The sequence below is a fragment of the Lissotriton vulgaris genome, chromosome 1_1 (genome assembly GCF_964263255.1).
Source record: "Lissotriton vulgaris chromosome 1_1, aLisVul1.2, whole genome shotgun sequence".
Lineage (NCBI taxonomy): Eukaryota > Metazoa > Chordata > Amphibia > Caudata > Salamandridae > Lissotriton > Lissotriton vulgaris.
In genome coordinates, this window is record NC_141685.1 from 1,633,430,478 (window position 1) to 1,633,451,452 (window position 20,975).

Consider the following 20,975-nt stretch of genomic DNA (forward strand, 5'->3'; position numbering starts at 1 on the left):
CTGCTCCATATTGTAGCGTTTCTCATTTCTCACACGCAACATTTGCTCAGTTATCTCTTGCTGTACACCATCTGATTATGTCAGTCTGCACATTATTTGATACTGATTTCAGGGCTCATCTATTTACCTGTTCCATTCCTCAGGTGGTGGTTCCTCCAACAAACTACTCCTAAAATGGGCTCCTTGTGCTTGGTTATTGTCTTTTCTGTTACCTCTGTAATTCATGTAGTGTTAAATCCAATTGCCCAGGAACTTAGTTTTTTTAATTAAACGCAAACCATGATTATAAAAAGGCGGGTGCAAGGCCTGCACATGATGAAATGGCAAAACAGTTTGTGAATCAAATTTTTTAACAACAAAAACTGCAAATGAAACAAACAAATCACAAAATATGTTAAGATAACAATTAATGTAGATTCCTGTGAAACTGATGTATTAAAGTGGAGTTCATGTGTAGTGGAGTTTAAACAGGTGCCAAGGTGATATGCAGGCATGCTGGCTTTCTGCTCTAAACTCTTTGAGGTTTTGTTTACCTCTTTTGCCACAGGGTGCATTTTCTCACCTCAACAACCATTCAGTTGTGCTACCAGGAAAGAACACAATCAGTTCCTCAGCTGGCCAACTGAAAAGCCTTGGACAGCCAATCCTGCGTCTTCTCAACCTTTTTTTTAATCCTATCATGAAGTCTATTCTGACATCATACCCCAGTGGTCTCCTTAATGAGCTTGTAAAATCCTTAACACAAATGAAAAATGTAGACGTCTATTTTTCTACGTCTTTGTCTGCTCATACATATCATACCTCACTTTCAGCTCTCTGGATTTCTTCGCTCATCGGTGAGATCCTTGGCACAAGCTCATGGTTAACCTTAGACTCCTCAGAATAATCAATGGGATCCACTGGCCTCGTCGGCACTGGCTTATCAGAATCCACCAAAGAAGGCTGGGAGAGCATGATATAAAAAATAAATATTTTATAAATATAATGCATATCTGAGTGAAAGAAATGTTGCTCTGTTTCTGTTGCTATGCTTAGTAGATTAAGTAAAAGTTCTGGTAATGACACATCTAAGGCATCATACAGTATGCAAACCCTAGACCTTTTAGAAAATAATTAGAGGAGAAATAATCTCAGGTTTATAGGACTTTCAGAATCTTCTGAATATGACAAAGATTTGAAGAGGTTATGTTGTATCTATACACTTGTCTATAAGTAATATTCAGAGTAGTAATCTGGCTAAAAACATTTAGACAGTACAATGAGAACCTGCATCAGCCAGAAAATATTACTAGGAGAGACTAGAAAGTCTTAGTTAACCTAAGCAATAGAAAGACAAGTCATAGCAAAAGAAGTGGAAGCCTTTCTACAACACCCATCAAGTCTAAAAGTTGTCATGAATTACATTCCCAGATTTGTATTTACTTTTACAGAAGCAGACAAGCTGCTTCTTCTGATATAAAAAATTAAAGTATCTACTGCCCCATGTTTCGACAGGGACCAATAGTTTAGGAGCTAAATTGGCATCGGGAGAAAATGGAGAATGTAAATTTTTAAACCAATTTGCAAAGTAAGAATATATATGAGACCAACATGAGGTGTTTGGGACCTGGGAGTGGGGACAGCAGCCTCCATCTCGCTTTTCTCTAAAATATGAAGGGGCAGATTTATGTCGGACTTGCGCCACGTTTAAGCCGCCGTTGCGTCACGTGGCGCATCCCTGCGACCCATTTACAACGTGACGCATCTAGGTAGATGCGTCACGTTGTAAAGCCCTGCACCACATGTGGGCGTTCCGGCGCAGGGTGGGCGTTCTGGGGCAGGTGCGCCTCGCAAAAGTGCCTGCGTGAAATCTACAAGATTTCATGCAGGCAGTTTTAGGCCAATGCTGCATCAAAACCCTGCGCCTGCTTGAAGCAGGCGTAAGGCTTGACGCAGCATTGGACAGATAGGGCCCCCCAGAGCATTGCTGGAGCTGCGTTGCGCTTGCATTGCGACGCAACTCCAGCAATGCGCCGCCTTTACGGCACAGATGCGTCACTCATCTGTGCCGTTTTTGCCCCATGGTACGCCGCATTGTAAATGCGGCGCACCATGGGTGGCGGAGCTGTGGCGCACAATAACTGGCGCATCCCTGGGGATGCGCCAGTTATTGTAAATCTGCCCCATAAGATTTAGGAAATGTAGAGGTTGAGGCCCTACTTGAGGGCACACAGAAAATGAGGGCACTGAGTAGACAGGAGTAGTTACTCATGGATATAGATGAGCAGGATATGAGATAGGGGAGCATGGGAGGTAGCAAATAGAAAGGGACAGAAAATTGAATATTCAGATCTCTTGTTGAATCCATTATAGGTTTCTCTGCACTCTATTCTTGTTCCCAAAAATGTTTAGGGATGGATTTATATAAAAAAGAGTGCAAGATTTACATTCTTTTCAAGTCACTTTCATTTGTTTTTACCTGTCGACTGTTTTATTGTGTCTAGTTCACGCCATATAAAGAACACAGAGGCAGTAATATAGTCCATAAACGGTTCAGACCACTCTGTACACAGGTACCTGGTGAGGGAGTTTCAGCAGGAAAATAGTAACTTTCTAAAATGTGCATTTTGCCATTTACTACTCAATGAACCAGAGGTTATCCAATATTTAAAGGAACAAACAGTATTTTCATAGAAACAAGGATGCCACCCATATTTCCATGGTCTGGAAAGTCTATACTGCATTGCTATAGGGTTAATTAAAGAATACTTGGCTAAATCCAATTGTGGTAAGGAGGAGAAAAATGTATCATTGTTGGATACACTGTGCTGATAGAAAAATTTCTGCTTGTGGGTCAGATCGAGAAAGAACACAAAGGATCTTACAAGACATTAAAAAAACAAAATCAAATATCAGGATTGGTTGAATGCAAATCTGAACAAGAAGTTATCAACATGCAAGAAGGAATTATATGAATTCTCAGAGAAGAATGACAGAATGCTTGCTGAAGCATGCATGAAAAAATGGGCAGAACCCTGACCTTGCAACACATAAAGAGTTATATGAATTCTTGGAGAATGTGGCAGATTCTTGGCCTTGCAGGCGATAGCCATGATAATAGAAACATCATTACAGTTCTACATGGAAAAGGATGAGCTTCTCATCCAATTGGCCCATATTTAGCGTTCTCCTTGGTGTTACAGCAAAGTGGCTTGATATCATTTCAAATGGAACTGGTGACACTGTCTTTCACCATGGAGGATAAAGAAGAAATAGCCCAAGGATTTTTATGCTGATCTTAGAAACTGTAAAGAAGTCTAAAAATCAGAAATGTCCTGGACCTGGAGCATCCCAGCTGAATCATGGAAAGCAATATTCATGTAGTTTTGGCACCATTACATCAGCTTTTTCAAGAGTTCCCAAAACAGAGAAATGGTCTGGGCCAATATTATCCTACTGTTAATACCAAGAAAGAACCCTAAATACTGTACATGCTACTGTCCTACTTCATTATTGAATGATAATTGGAAAAATCTTGGCAGGAGATGGCTAATAGACGAGAATTGGTCATGGGTAATGTAACTCATCAAGATCAGAAGGATTTCTAGTAAGAACGCCACTTGGAGAAGAATATTGTAGCTTTGATCGCATGCTTTGAAATTTACCTGATCATCTCAACCTCTTCTCGCTATATTAGCTAATGCTTTTGTGCAGTGGGATTATCTGTGGCAAGTACTAGAATCCTTCTCTTTTTCCAATGGGTTAATTGAAACAGTATGTGCTTCAATAGCAAACTCAGGGGTAAATTGATTGTAAATGGAGCATTTAAGTGACAATTCTTAATTGTAGAGGCAACGAAGGGCGCACTGTTACTACTTTTATTTGTCCTCTATACATAGAACACAACTCTTTGTGGATTATCTGCTAATAGAATGCCTTATATAAATCCGGGCCCCCTCTATTTTAGGAGGCGTTTGAACTTCTATGTGCCTCCAAGACATCTATGCTCTACAGCACGAGACCTCGCCATCATCCCGTGGTACCGCCTTGCTAGAACAGGGGGCAGCTCCCTTTCATTCAGGGCAGCCACTGCTTGGAATGCTCTCCCATACGATCTGAGAAACACTCAGGACCTCAGGCTGTTCACAAAGCAGTTAAAAACCTTTGTTGTTGTATTGTTGTTTGTGTTTTCTGAATAAAAAGATTAAAAAAACTAAAAAAACTAAAATAAACCTTGCTTTTTAATTAACATTCAGCCTCTGTCTTCTTCTAACTGTCTCCCGTGCCAGGACACTCCTGAGTATCTGTACGCGCTATGAATGTTGTATAACATAACATAGTTTCAAGCAGCCCATCAGTATACAATCAAAATATGAAAGATCTTTCGAAATTTGAATACTTTTTTGTGTATACGTTAAATCAAAGTAAAACTAGGTAAGGTGGCGAGACATAGATTAGATGGGTTGCCATTGCCACAATTTAATAAAGCCCCCAATGAGATATTTTGTTAGATTGATCACAGATTGTTCAGATGACTAAGCAAAAGCAAACTGTCATTTCAAATGGTCTGAGATTAAAAGTTAATTAATCTAGAAGCAAAATCTACCCTTGTTAAAAAAAAAATGTTGATCTTGCCAAAATTATTATATATTTTTTAACATCCTCAAGGTATATATCTTGACATCATTTTCCCGAGGCTTGAGTCCAGATTAGATGCTTTTGTATGGGCTAATAGGCATCCACACATTTCTCGTGAAAATATCTGCTAGGTCTGTAGCAAACAGGCTTTGTCCACCGCATTGGTCAGCCTCAATTGCTGGGCCTCTTGGTTACATCTGATCCAGTTTTTGTTGGTACCAAAGATATGTCATAACTCTAAATGCAGAAACTTGGCTGCTTTGATCTCTCCTTCACCCCCAGTAGTTGTTTTAAGAAAATGTAACCAACTGAAATGTTTTAAAAAAGAAGACTGAAATCATTACAGGATCCTGCTTATGTGTGATCGGTATACAAGTATTCTTAAAATTTCCATTAGGTCAACATTACACCTTTATTTAGGCCATTCCATTATTCTTTTCAGTACAGAACTGGGCAGAGTCAGAAACCCGGGACCATTTAATTTGAAAGACGTTTTTGATGTTCAAAGTCCTTAAACCATTAGAAGAATTGGTCTCGACATTGATCATTCCCTTTACCTTTTTACTTTGTAACCAAATTAAAGATACACTGGGGTTTGAACCAATTTGAAAGGAACTGCAAAAAATTGAAAGACTTCAATACCCTTTATTTCAATCATGTATTAATACATCACCAAAGTAGTATCTCGATTTTATGTGAATTTGAAGAAGATAAGTTTGGATAAACCGCCTGGATGATGGGCTTGAGCAATAAGTGTAAGAGGGAAAGAATTGAAGTTGATCATGTTCTGTAGGAAAAGGCATTGGCATTAAGCCTCTTTGCGCTCACCACTGCCAAAAATAGAAAACAATTCTTTTCCACACACTTCATCATTCAAATATTATCTATGCTAGGATAAATAAGATATCCAAGTGAGACAATAGTCTATGTTTGCTATGTAATACAGTAGATTCTGATCACTTAGACATTTTTTTACATGCCCTGAGTTAGATATATTCTGGCACTATTTATTAAAGATGAATCTAATAAGAACATGTACACAATGTAATAAAGAAAAATATGACCATGAGCACAGTTTATGGAAGATAAATCTGATATGAACATGGACTTGGACTAGATGGTATTATTGTGTGGGACGAATTAAGGGTAAAACCACTAGCTTCATATGATTAATAATGATTGGTACAATGGTATTAAAGATTGTGAAAGAAGGAAACTGGAAGTCTTGGGATTCAGCACAGTTTTATGGTTGAATACAAGAAATAATAGAAGTCCTCTAAAAGAACTGATTGTGGTCAATTTCCATAAACATATACAGAAAAAAGGAGCTTAGCAAGAGATTTGGGAACAATTAAGCACAATAGATTGAAAATAATTAACAGCATTTTGAATTATTTGAGCCACATTATTAGACTTGGCATCTTTGGCGTTGTTTCCACTGACTTTTTGCCTCTACCTCCTGTATATTTGATGCTGTGATGGATTTCGTTTTTGCTGGCTTAGATGCTTTGGGCACTTTGCCACTGCTGATCAGTGTCAAAGTGCAAATGCTCCCTGTGTAAATTGTTGTTACAATTGGTTGCCCCTGATCGGCATATTTGATGTATCAAGAGGTGCCTGTGACTGTCTTGGGCCTCTGGAGGTTGTTTCTGCTGTTGGGAGCAGGAAAAGAAACGGAACTACAAGAAAACTGACGCATCGCTTTTCTTTTGTCAGTTTCCCCAGCGCAGAACCGCAGTGCGAGAAGAATCTCCATGCATCGCCACACAGTTGCCAAAGCCCACGCAGTGCCTGTCGCTGCTGCAAAAACCAACGCATCGAGGTGTCGCGGCTGAAGAAATCAACGCAGTACCATTTGACGCCGCCGCATAGATCATCAACGCATCCCAGATGTCCATGCATTGTACCTGTGCTGCAAGTTTTCTCGACACATCACCTGAGGATCGGAGTTGCCTCAGAATTGATGCATCGCTTTCTCCCTACAGTTCGGACCCGACGCATCGCTCTTCTGCGTGCAGCAGAACTGTTGCATGGCAGTCCCAAGGTCTAGGGAAACAAAGCATCTCTTTGTTTTTCGAAGCCTCCAATCGCTGCGGCTGTTTGGCCTCGTGAATTTTGACGCTAATACAGGAACTTTGAAAGAAATCATGCATCTATAGTTTTCTATGGTCCCAGTTGTCTAAAACCTTTTTAAAGTCATTTTATTAATACTTGTATGTTGGATTTTTTCCATTTTGGTCTTGTTAAGTTTAGATAAAGATTCTTTATTTTTCTAAACTGCTGTGGTGTCCATTTATGGTATTATCACTGTATTACTGTGTGTTTTGAGTGCAAATACTTTACACATTGCCTTTAGGATAGGCCTGTCTGCTTGTGCCAGGCCACCCAGTGGGTGGGCAGGGGTTATCTAATGTGTGTATCCCCCTTACCCTGACTAGTAGCAAGGGTCCCTATTTGGACAAAGGTACCTATCTCTGCCAACTAGAGACCCCCATTTCTAACACACATATATATTGTGATTTAAAGCCTGAAGCGAGGGCACATACATCTATCACTAATCATTTCCTATACTAACAAAACTGGAATGGGTATTTAGTTGACAATATAAACGATAAAGTGGTATTTGATATTGTCCAGCTGAGAAATAACACAAATCTCGAAAAGGCATCAAGTCAGACAGGTTTGTTTTCTTTCACCTGTTCCAGAATTAAGAAACAAAGAAAAAGTCTTTTGATGGTCTGGATACTGTTGAATGATATTTAGCCCGTTTACCGCAGCGGACATTCCGCCGAGGTGCAGGCGTTCTGTTTGGTGGGCGGGGCTGCGCCGGCCAACGGTCCTGCACAGCACCCCGAAGGTAGTCAACGGCAGACGCGAGCACGGAACGGGTTAAGGGACTCCTTGGTGTTTATGTATGAGAATTTCAAAACACAAGAAGTGATTGATGGGGAATTGTATATTAGGATACAAGATAAGCCCACAGGTTCAATCTGTGTGATACAAGATGAAGGCGTTGATCCATGCGATCTTACACAGATAATTCATTATAGATATTTTTGAGAATATAAAGGAATTGCTAGAGCACAGCCATATTTGAAATAGAAGCTAAATAATCAGCATGACAATGCACAATAAGAGGCTACCAATTGATATTTACTAAACTATAAGAAGGGACAGATGCAACAAGCATGGAATGCTATGGAGATAAATACATTTATAAAAGGATTCAATCAAAAGTTTAGAGATGCTAATAATGTTCTATAAACCAAGATATATTATATTACAAAAAATGTGTATTTTAAGGACTCTGTAGCTGAACTTTATCATACATTAAATGATAAACTATTCCCAAGATATTTTGTGTCCCTCAAACAACAGAAATGTCCTACAATCCTCACTCATTTCTCCAGCCTAAAATAATCCTGTGCGTGCAACAAAAACCTAATTATACATGGCCTTGCTTGCAATAATATGATGAGATTTACAAAAAAATAACTAACAAGATACTTGGATGATCACATAGGTTTCAACACATGTGCAATGCAATAAAGCCTGCAAAGTGAAAATACTCCAACACAAAAGGCAAAAGGAAACCAACAGACCCTAATATAGTGCTATAATGAATCAGGAGCAATACATTTTAATGTGGGTGCATTACGGAATTTGCAAAATGAAAAAGAAAGCAAGAGAACAGGACATTGTCTGAAAGTGGAAGGAGCAGGAGAAAATTGCCCTTACAAACAGAAACCACAACACCGAGGGCCCTGTTTTGATGTCAGTCGGAAAGCCATCTTCGGTTTCACTTTCGTCTGCCGTATTACAATGACGGTGGACGGAAGTGAAATGGCCGGTTATTCTGCTGGCTTCAGACGGGCTCAAGGAGCCTGTCGGCCAGTCGGAACTGGCATGTAATACCTTAAGGGCGGCATTTCTGCCATTGGGATTACAATGTCGGTTTTCCATAGGCTTTTCATGTTGGGCTTTCCGACATGAAAAGCCTGTCGGAAAGTGACTTTGTGAGCCCCTAGCAGGGCCCCCTTGCAAAAGCGACCTCCGGTTGGGGGTCTGGAGGGCATATATGGTGCCACCCTGTCAATGCCTGCACCGGGTGACAGGCACTGTGTGGTGCCTGCCATATGGTTCAAGGATTAACAAAAACTCTAATTTCTCTATGGGAGCTTGTGCCACAGTCAGTTTACGGCTCCAGCACATGTTCCATTAGAGAAATGGGAGTATGCAACAGCACCATGTGCGGTCGCATTGTAATAGCAGTGTCGTGACCGCCAACCAGAGGTCGGTCGGTCCCGAGACCCCAATAGTGTTGGGCGGACGTGAGTCCGCCCAACATCGTAATGAGGCCCTACACATGTATATATGTATTGTTGTTTCTAATAAGCATCCCTACCTGGCTGCAAGGGAGTTCTGTACAGTATACAGTCAAAATATCGAGGTTTTAATATCGAGTTACATTAATATCGAGTTAAAAATATAGAATGGACACAATATAGAATGGACAGAATATAGACTACAAAAATATCGAATAGAATAGCATAAATATCGAATCAAAAATATAGAATGGATAAAATATCGAATGGACAGAATATAGACAACAAAAATATAGAATGACAGAATATAGACAACAAAAATATAGAATGGACAGAATATAGACAACAAAAATATAGAATGGACAGAATATAGACAACAATAATATCGAATTTGAGGTAAGTAAGGTAATATTAATTTTTAAAGTATTTTTTATGTTAGTATATGTGTGAAAAGTGTATATTTATCTTATAAATTATTTTAATTAATTAACTTTATGGTATTTAATTTTTGCGTAATATAATTCTGTAGCGGGTTGTGGGTTTATAGGGTAATAGGGTGGGAAGTAATTTAACTATAATTAATTAAATATGTACATTTATTTATTGGTATTTATTTTGAATTGTTAATTAATAATTAATTGGTAATTAATTAAAATATAATTGTTAATTAGTTAATTTAATTGATTAATTGATAATTATGTTAATTTTATTAATGTATTTTCTGTAGTGGGTGGTGGGTTTATAGGGGAATAGGGTGGGAAGTAATTTAATTATAATTAATGACATTTTAAAATGTATTTATTGGTATTTGTTTGGAATTAATTGATATATACATTTTTAATTCGTAATTAATTAAAATATAATTATTAATTAATTTCAATAAATAGTTTAATTGTTAATTATGTTAATTTTATTAATTTATTTTCTGTAGCGGGTTGTGGGTTTATAGGGTAATAGGGTGGGAAGTAATTTAATTGTAAATAAATAAATATTGTTATTTATTTATTGGTTTTGTTTTGTTGTAATTTTGAATAATGTTTTAATTGTTAATTAATTGATTGTTAATTGGTAAATAATTTGTATTAATAGGTAATTATTTGTAATATTTTTTTTGTATTTTTAATTGATTAATTATTATCTAATATAAAATTGTTAATTACTTTTAATTAATTTGTATTTGGTATTAATATTTAATTTATTTTTATTCATATTTGAAGTATTTACTTTCCCTACTGTTGCACTCTCTGGAGTGTGAATAGTAATTTTTACCCCTACGCTATCCAATGCTTTCCCTACTGTTGCACTCTTTGGAGTTGGAATAGTAATTTTAACTCTCTCGCTATCCAACGCTTTCCCTACAGTTGCACTTTCTGGAGTGGGAATAGTGATTGTAACCCCTAGCGCTATCCAACGTTTTCTCTACTGTTGCACTCACTGGAGTGGGAATAGTAATTTTTACTCCTACGCTATCCAACGCTTTCCCTACTGTTGCACTCACTGGAGTGGGAATAGTAATGTTTACCCCTACGCTATCCAACACTTTCCCTACTGTTGCACTCTCTGGAGTGGGAATAGTAATTTTAACCCTCTCGCTATCCAACGCTTTCCCTACTGTTGCACTTTCTGGAGTGGGAATAGTAATTTTTACCCCTACGCTATCCAATGCTTTCCCTGCTGTTGTACTCTTTGTAGTGGGAATAGTAATTTTTACCGCTACACTATCCAACGCTTTCACTACTGTTGCACTCTGTGGAGTGGGAATAGTAATTTTTACCCCTACGCTATCCAACGCTTTCTCTACTGTTGCACTCTCTGGAGTGGGAATAGTAATTTTTACTCCTACGCTACCTAACGCTTTCCCTACTGGTGCACTCTCTGGAGTGGGAATAGTAATTTTTACTCCTACGCTACCTAACGCTTTCCCTACTGTTGCACTTTCTGGAGTGGGAATAGTAATTTTTACCCCTACGCTATCCAAGGCTTTCCCTACTGTTGCACTCTTTGGAGTGGGAATAGTTATTTTACCCCTACACTATCCAACGCTTTCCCTACTGTTGCACTCTGTGGAGTGGGAATAATAATTTTTACCCCTACGCTATCCAACGCTTTCTCTACTGTTGCACTCTCTGGAGTGGGAATAGAAATTTTTACCCCTATGTATCCAACGCTTTCCCTACTGTTGCACTCCCTGGAGTTGGAATAGTAATTTTTACCCCTACGCTGTCCAACGCTTTCCCTACTGTTGCACTCACGGGAGTGGTTATAGTAAATGTTACACTTTCTGCTATTTCACGGTAGAAATATTGTAATTATTTTATTAATATTACGTGTATATAGATATATATATATATGTGTGTATTAACAAATTAATTATTTATTAATTTTAAGGTTATTTAAGTATTTTAAGTATGTTTAAGTTAATTATATTTATTATTTCATTCATTTTTAATTAATTTAAAGCATTTTAAAAAATTCAATATTTTGACTAACTATATTTTTTACATCAGTATTTTTGATTCGATATTTTTGTACTTACCTGTTTGGAGATAGGAGGTCGATATTTTGGTATTCTATATTTTTACCTCGATGTTTTTGTAACTTGATATTCTTGACCTCGATATTGTTTCAGTGATCCGTTTTGTACAATGGCTAAGCTCCAGCGAGGATACATAGGGGAGGGAGAAGGTATCTGACATAGTGCTCCTTGAAGAGGTGAGTTTCCAGATTCCACCTGAATTGTAGGACGAGTTCTGATGTTGGAGCAAAAGTTGTTCCACATCCTGGAGGCACAGGATGACAAGGCATGTTTTCTTAGACTAAACTTCTAAGTATTTAGAATAAACATCAATGGAGGTACACTCTTGATGAGGAAATATGTTTGTTTTGTATTGAATGAGTAGTTACAACAGAAAGAACAAATGCTTAAGATGTTTCCCGTGATGGCTGAATAAATTGTGAACAAGTTAATAAAACAAGGATATGATGGGTGAACACTGTTCCATAATTGTATGAAGGGCCCTTCTACAAGTTTCATATCAGTTGTTGCATTAAACTGAAGGCCGAAAAATAGTCACACAGATGCTCTTTAGCTCTGGTGCTTTATCAATTTTACATATTACATCAGGGAATGTAATTGGTAAGAATCTATATAGCTTAAGAGTTGTAAGAATTTCTGTTTTGGTCACATAATTGAACTACCTGCAAGCATGCTCACTACACCCTTTTTAGGGGTTTAACACTTCATTAATAAGGTATCAATTGCTCATGCATATGTGGGAAATCACATTTTCCAACAGGGGTTTGAAACTTCCCAATAAGAGCCAAACTGCTTCCTCAAAGTAGTTCACTTCCTCTTAAGAAGCAACCCACCACATCCCCAAGGTTGGCTGAATAGTTCCTTAACAGCCAACAGTCTAACAACAGGACCACTCTATCACCATAATAGAAATACAATACAACAAAAGAAAATATATACGTTGTCAAAAAAGGACCAAGTACTTCCCCATCAAGAGATGACCACTCCTCAAACAAGTGACGCACAATTTCCTCGATTAGGGGCTTGCACTTATTCAACAAATGGCACACCGCCAGATAACTGAGGCAGAAGCATACCACAAAAACAAGTGGTATAGCAATTTTCCAACAAAAGGAAACAGTTTTCTTTAAAAGAGATTGAGTATTTTCCTAACAGCAGCCATCATATCCCAAACAGTTGACACTACTTGCTGAACAAGACCCACCATCACTTCCATGCTGTAGAATTGTAAAGGGTGGAGGGGCTCCCAGCCCAGCGCTTTTGCCTGCCATTCACAGGAAAAGTCCATCTCTGGTGCGCTATTGCTTCTGTCTTCTTTATGGTCAGGGGACGTCCTTGGTGGTGGGTCCGAGGGTGACTCTCGTGCACACTCACGGACTGAGGAGCTGTTGATCTTTTCTTCCTCTGGATCGTACACCAGCAGTGTTTCTTTTTTTTCTGGAGAGATTTTCTGGCAAGCAAAGACATGGAGTGGACATTGTTAATTAATTACATCAGCTTTGCTCTGCCTGACATTAGCAGTTGTGTATAGTTAAATATATACAGTTTTACAGTCGAGAATTTTCAATCTACCATTATGCAACTCTCTTCTAGACTACCAACTGCAAACCAGAGCCTGTGTGATCATGAACATCATTTTGGTGCAGCCAGGGGTAGCACTAGTTTGTGACTACTGCAGATTACTGCCCTTGAATTTTAATAAATCTCACTGCAGATCTTTCAAAATAATTTCCTTAACTTTCATAGCTTTAGTAGCTGCAATACCGATCAATTGCTGCTCATTATCATTCCGCTGCTCCACGTTTTCAATAACCATTGTGTAAAAATGCACTGGCATATCACCTTGGTCAAAGTTCATGTGATGGCACTCCTTGAGATATCACTGATGGGTCAAAGGACATGATGCCACTTCAACCCCTCCGATTTAGGTGAAATCCACGGAGCAGGAAGAAGATCCTCCTTGGGACACTTCCCCAAGCTAGAGGTGCATTTGTAGGAGACTTGTAGATATTAGAGCAGTTTTATGTGTAAGATAACACGCCTATTGAAAGGATGAATATCACTCTGTGTGGCTCTTTGACTGAAGCTTGGGTCTACTTTCCATGATTCCTTGATGGGGAGGTATAGGCTGGTTGAGACCTGGATTCACCAGCTGGCTGTACACTAGATCACTTGCATGTGTGCCACATGATGCCTGAACATGGAGACTGGTTGGGCCCTGGATTTCCTAGTGTGTGTGGTAACAGCCCAGGGAGAAATGAGCTTGATGGGTTTGGTTGGGTTACTTGTATCCGAATGGTCGTCTGCATGGGAAGAACAGATTGAGTAATACCTTTCTTCCATGTATAGATCCAAGTCAGGCAGTAATAGGTTAACTGAGCCTTAAATCCACAATAATGGTATTGTTGTCAGAGGCATGGCATTAAAATAATGGTTGTGTACAGAATTTGGAGGAACAATTGGCCCTCAATTCTTTGAGTCTGTATCGTAGTATTAAAAAGGAAATGGATGATGGCACACAGGATTACATGACTATTTGTCTGCTTCCACACTCAGGACTAAACTCAATGGAGGGGCTACTCCCTGAAGAGGATAATCAGATGGATCATTGATGACTTACTTCCTCAGAGCAGTCTCCGTCTGGTAATACGGTTTCTAGGTGACCTTGTGAAGCCTTTCTACCACTGTCTCGCTGATCCAAAGCATCCTGAAGGCTATCTGTGGACACCTTTGTCATTTGTTTCTTTAAGAAGGACAGTGTTCCCATCAGATTCTCTGTAGCTTCCAAGACTGACCGGAGCAAGGTATCCTGGGAAGTCTATGGAAAGAGACAAACAATTTAGAAGAAAGAATAACAATATACCACAGGAGACATAAAATTAGTGGACGGCTGAAAGTGGTATGGAAGAACCCAGAGAAAGTCAAAACAAAATCTTATTATACCAACAGTTTCAATATTTTGCATAGTAAACGAATTGGTAAAGTCCATGCACTATCCGTGCAAAAGGCCCTATGCATCCCGCTCACTTATTCACTAACCTCTGTCAGATTTTCTAGGAGTAATTTCATTGCATCATCAAAGCACAAAACAAATATGAGTACAACTCTGAACAAAGCAAGTATGGAGTTTCAGGGGTCATAAAGCTGTGTGTTAAAGAATTGAGTGGGGTGAAAATTAACAATGACTTTTCTAAACGGTGGTTGGAGTAATCTGACTGAGCCATTGGTGTTATCTGCCTCTCCATTTGATAAACCAACACCAGTATGATGCAATTACGAATGAAGTAAAATTCCATGAATTTCTTGCGGGCCTATCAAAATATTGACTGATGCGCCAAATTCGGGGTTCTGTCTAGAATTACTGGCCGAAAAAAAATGTAATTTTGTTCTCCTATATTTGGTAAAACCGGGTGCGGAAAAACCTACCCACTTTCAGTCACGTTGAGCACTCCGTAACTCAGAATCGGACCCAAGTCGTTAAAACCTGAATGGATTATTTGTAAAAAGTGCAAAAAGCTAGGAAATCTACGAACGTCATACCAGTTCTCCAGTGATGGAGAACGTCATACCAGTTCTCCAGTGATGGAAAATAATAGCCATCCAACAGAGCCATGCCAACAGAGATTTGAGGTGTTGTTAAGTGGGATTTTCTAGAGAACAAACAGTGCTGCAATAGATGAAAGACCTTAACGTCAACGCAAGAAACCAACCAGTCTGTTTATTTCTGTAATGAAATCAGATAATATAGATAGGCCTATAATGTCAGCCCGTTTTAGTAATCAACTCTGATAAGGCTGCTAGCCCAATCCGCTTTACCGATATCTTGCTTTTTCTGGGCAGGAAAAACCTACACAGTATCCAGCCTTATCAGTCCTGGTATTGTTACTCTACTGTGTTAGCCACTGGTCTCTTTTAGTCTACGCATGTTTTCATTTTCATTCACTCTTATTCTCATAAAAATGCAATTTCAAACGGTGCTCTGGGGGATTGTCAAATCGAATCTCATATCATAACACATACTCCTAAAAAGAAAAAAAATCACCCTCTTGCACTTAGTGAATTTGATTAAATAGTTCATATAGAGCCCGATGTAGGTAAATCTCATTTACCAACTCTAGAATACCGAATTTTACCGATTCGGTATTCTAGATTCGGTAAATGAGTTGTAGGAAATAATTCGGTAATTTTTACCGAATCGGTATGATTCCGTAATTACCGAATCGGTATTTACCGATTCGGTAATTGCCATTGATTCCTATGGTCCTTGAGGCCCATAGGAATCAATGTCAATTACCGAATCGGTAAATACCGATTCAGTAAAATTACTGAATTGTCAAGGGGGACAGGGTGTCACTTTGACACCCTGTTGCACCCCTGATTCTGGCTTGTGTGCCATGTGACACACATACATGCCCTTAAGGCATGTATGTGTGCCACATGGCACACATGTACATGCACAGATGTGCATGTACACTGGAATTCGGTATTTACCACAAAATATTATTTTGTGGTAAATAACAAATTCTTAAGGACTTGTGGAACTGTTTTCAGTGCCACCTACATCTAGATTTACCGAATCTGTAAATTTACAGAATCAGTAAATTTACCAATTCTGTAAAATTTAAGGCCCCTACATATCAAAAACCAAATACCGGTCGGTAACGGCTGAAATCGGCCGTTACCGACCGGTATTTGGTGTCCTACATCGGGCCCTTAATTCAAATCTACATCCCACCCTCCCCCCAATGCAAGCATGTTTAGATTATAGAGTCTCTCTTTACAGAACTTGGGGCCAGATGTAGGTATCCAAATACCGGTCGGTAACGGCCGAAAATACAGATTTTCGGCCGTTACCGACCGGTATTTGGATACTGAGATGTAGGGCATGAAAAAATACAGAATCAGTAATTTTACCGAATCGGTAATTTTACCGAATCTGTAATTTTACCGAATCGGTACCGATTCGGTAAAATTACCAAATCTGTATTTTGAAATGTAGGTAGCACTGTAAACAGTGCTACAGGGCTTTAAGGATTCGTTATTTACCACCTACTATTAGTGGGTGGTAAATAACGAATTCCTATGTAAATGCAAATATGTGCATTTACACCTGTGCCATGTGGCACACATACATGCCCTTAAGGCACACATGTGGCACACATACATGCCCTAAGGGCATGTATGTGTGCCACATGGCACACAAGCACTAATCAGGGGTGCAACAGGGTGTCAAAGTGACACCCTGCCACCCTTGACTATTTCACAATTTTACCAAATCTGTATTTACCGATTCGGTAATTGACATTCATTCCTATGGGACTCTAGGCCCTTAGGAATGAATGGCAATTACCGAATCGGTAAATACCGATTCGGTAATTAATGAATCTTAACAATTCGGTAAAAAATACAGAATAATTACCTACATAGGTTTTACCAATTCTAAAATACAGAATCGGTAAAATTCTGTATTTTAGAATCGGTAAAACCTTTTTACCTTCATCTAACCCCAAATGTTTTAAGTGAGGATCAAGACAACTATCAATCTCTGGTCTTGAACTGAAATGTCTTCAGTTTCTCTATCGCTTTCTGGAGATGTAACCTCCAGAACTGGACACAATATTCCAGAAGATGTGTCCAGTAACTAACACAATAATCCAGATGAGAATTCCTGAAAAAGACCTTCCCATTGTACTCCAGAAGTAAACACAATGCGCAGGATGAAGCATCCAGATCCGTATACAATACTCACGAGGACACATTCAGAACTGGACACAATACTGCGGCCGAGGCCGCTAGAACCAGCCACAATACTTTGATGGGGACCATAGACGTACATAAAACACACCAGATAATGTTTCTAGATCTAGCCACAAAAATCAACTGGACCCACTAGAACACAACCTCAGTTTTTCTTTTTGCAGCTGGAGGTAGTCAATGGAGGGAAATTCCTATTGAGCCAGCATACAGCATTTCCCTGATATACATGTTCTCCACTGTTCACAATATACACACTATGAAGTTCAAAACTTCATAGTATGATTCGGAAAGTCCGCCCCTTTTTGCCGCCAGAGGCAGTAAAAACGTTGGTGACTGCGCTGGCCTTTTCTAGTCTAGATTACGGCAATGCACTGCATGTGGGGATCCAAATCCAACTCTTAAAAAAGATGCAACGCTTGCAAAATGCAGCAGCCAGATTAATATTGAACATCTCTAAACATGAATCAGTTTCTCAACAGTTAGGAGCATTGCATTGGCTACCGATTAAGAAGAGGATTATTTTGAAGACTCTTTGTATCACATTCAAAGCACTTCATGGAAAGGGCCCTGCTTACCTAACTTCGCGCTTAAAATACTATGTGCCGTCCAGGGATCTCAGATCTGCACAACACCGACTTTTGCAAATGTCCAGGTTTTAGCAGGTCCGATGGGGAGGAAGGAGCTTTTTGCTGGGAGCACCCAAGTTTTTGAATCTCCTTCCGCTCACAATCAAAAATAGCTTAAATCTTCAAGTATTTAGGAAAAAAATAAAAACCTGGTTGTTCCAAACTGATATCTAGTCCATCTACACACTAGCTTCACTTCCTTGAGTCCTCAGTGCCAAGACGTGCCAGGGCATTCGTTGCGTTTTATAAATCGAATAATCAAATCAAATCAAATCAAAACTACAGACGACTGAAAGTTAATTAGGTTCTAACATTCGCATTAAATCACTGTGGTGGATCACTAGGAAAAGCTTTAATGTGTAATGTGCTGGCATACTAGTATCCAGAAGAGAAAAATAAATAATGTATTTGGACATCGTGATGTTATGTATTTCGATAATTACACAGGGTTTAACGTAAATAATGAAATAAACAACTTCACAAAAAATATCCAACTGTATCAAACAATTAAAATGGCAGCTTTATATAGATAATGATGGAGGGTGTGGACTGTAAGATGACTCTAATCTTAAAATGTCCATGACTGCAGCAAGATCACACAGTCGCTCTAGGGGCCAGATGTAGGAGACCAAATACCGGTCGGTAACGGCCGATTTCGGCCGTTACCGACCGGTATTTGACATGTAGGGGGCTTGAGATTTACAGAATCGGTAAATTTACCGATTCTGTAAATCCAGATGTAGGTGGCACAGTAAACAGTGCCACAGGCCCTTAAGATTTAGTTATTTACCAGCCAATACTATTGGGTGGTAAATAACGAATTCCAGTGTACATGCACATCTGTGCATGTACACCTGGGAAGACAACAAAAGAGATGACTGGGCTGTTCCTTGGGGAAGAAAGAAGGAGAGGGTCACTAGGGTAAAAGGGCTAGTGCTCAATGGAGGACAACCCCTGGGTATCCAATTTGTTGGGTATAATGGCCTCACACACCCTTGCGAGTGTCATGCTTCATCATCGGCAATGCTCCTCGTTGGGCAGGCGGTGCAATGCCCAACGGGCTCACCTCAAAGAGGGGCTCTTTATCGGAGATGTTTTATCCAACTGCCTATGGGTGAAGTGGGGGTGAGAGGCCGGGACAGAGTAGATAGTGTGGGTGAGGATAAAATGTGGCACAAGGTACCGGAAACCAAATTTTATTCTGGTGGTCCTCTGCCACAAGTAAAATCAAGGATAGCCGGTGCTCATGGGAACTGTGGTTTTCCAGAGTGGACCAGGGCTAAAGTGCAAATGGTGTGGTCAACATGTTTCTCGCTTCTAGTACACTGACTGCGATTCTTCAGGACCTAGTAAAAAACTGCAATCTACAAAACATGACCTAATGATTAGTATCAGTTTAAATACAGCACATAAGTTGTACTACCTGTACGACACTGCTCTTGCCTAGAGAGGGGAGATAAAGGAGAACATTACCACAGGTAAGTAACAACATGTGACCCTGTAGTGACCGTGAACACACTGTGAAGAAGTGACATACTAGTGGAGATAGTGACTAGTATGTGATTAAAAACAAGTTAAAAACTGATAGCAGCAGCATCCATTTGAACTATATCACACACCCATGGAATCGGTAATACTGTTACTCACCTAAAGGTTAAAGTTATAGGGTGTCAACAGTACCCGGTGGGTCTGACATCAAAGGAGAAGCCATAGAGATTGAGGCTGGGAAGGGAAGGATAAGAGTGGGATGGTATTGAGATAAGTGGTAACTTAAAATGCTGGGCGCATGCGTATCCTGCTAAGCGGAAGACCAGGGTTCGACCATTGTAGGTGTGGCTGTTGTCCAGTCTCCGTGTAAAATAAAATAAGTTAAGTTCAAAGGAGCCACCGCTCATGGGGTATCTTAAGTCTGTATAGCCCTTCTTATTCCGAATGCTGAGTCATTGCAACCAGCATGTAGGATGTAGTTGGTACAGCTTAAAGGGAGCGGTATCAAGGTGCCCCATTATCAATGTCTGCGTTTCTTGTTATATGGAAGACAGGGCTGGACCTAGAGCGGTGTAAATTTTCCCAGTTGCAGGAAACCCTTGGTGCAGACGTTCTGTCTTTGGGATAGAAAGCCATATGGTAGAATATTGTCTACATGATGTGCATTTGAGGCGCTGCATGGTGCTATGTGGGAGTGATCTAAATCCCTCTATACCGCCAATAATGACCCGATAATGAACGGTGGATGGGAATCGGGGCGTGTGGTTTGTTATGTAAGTCGTACTCTCTAGCTAACAGTGAAGAGACGCTCCCGGTAATGTTGCATTGTGAAAATAGACCCGAGTCATGGGACACTAGCGCGCCGCAAAGAGTAGTAATCATAACGGATACTTGATCCTAGTCGGTGTAAAAGCGTACACTTAAATTCTACTGCCTGTTCCTCTCAGGGCCAGATAGGCTGCTCTAAGAAGAACAGGGAAATAGTTAGACAATAAGACCCTGCAGCGCGGCAAAAAAGTATTAGTCATAATGGATTGGAGATCCTTGCTGATGTAAAAAGTGGTACATTTACATTCTACTGCTCGTGTCAGGGCCAGTCAAGCCTACCCATCTCACCGGGGCCGGATAGTGGAGAGCTGGTCGTGTCCCTCCTCATTAAGTAGCAACCTGGGTGTGTTCCACAGGATCCCAAACAGGAAGTAGGAATCGCCGGTAGGTCATGTGGTTTCGCTCGTAAATCGGGCAACAACATTGGATACCCAGGGGTTGCCCTCCATTGAGCACTAGCCCTTTTACCCTAGTGACCCTCTACATCTTTCTTCCCCAAGGAACAGCCCAGTCATCTCTTTTGTTGTCTTCATATCTGGGGCTAGGACTGTGGCCGGACCCTCCATTCTCTTCTCTCTTGAATGGTAATCAAAGCCCTACTGGATCACAATTGATCCTTGTCTTCCCCTACCTATTGTTACATTCTCTGCACGGCTAACCACCGTGGGGACTCACTCCTTGGCGGGTAAGATTAGTTCATTCCCCCAACTTTGGTATCCTCAGTCAATAACTGAGAGACCTACGGGCCCGGTTAACTTTTTTTGGGGCTCCCCTATTTTCCTCTTCTTACATTTACAT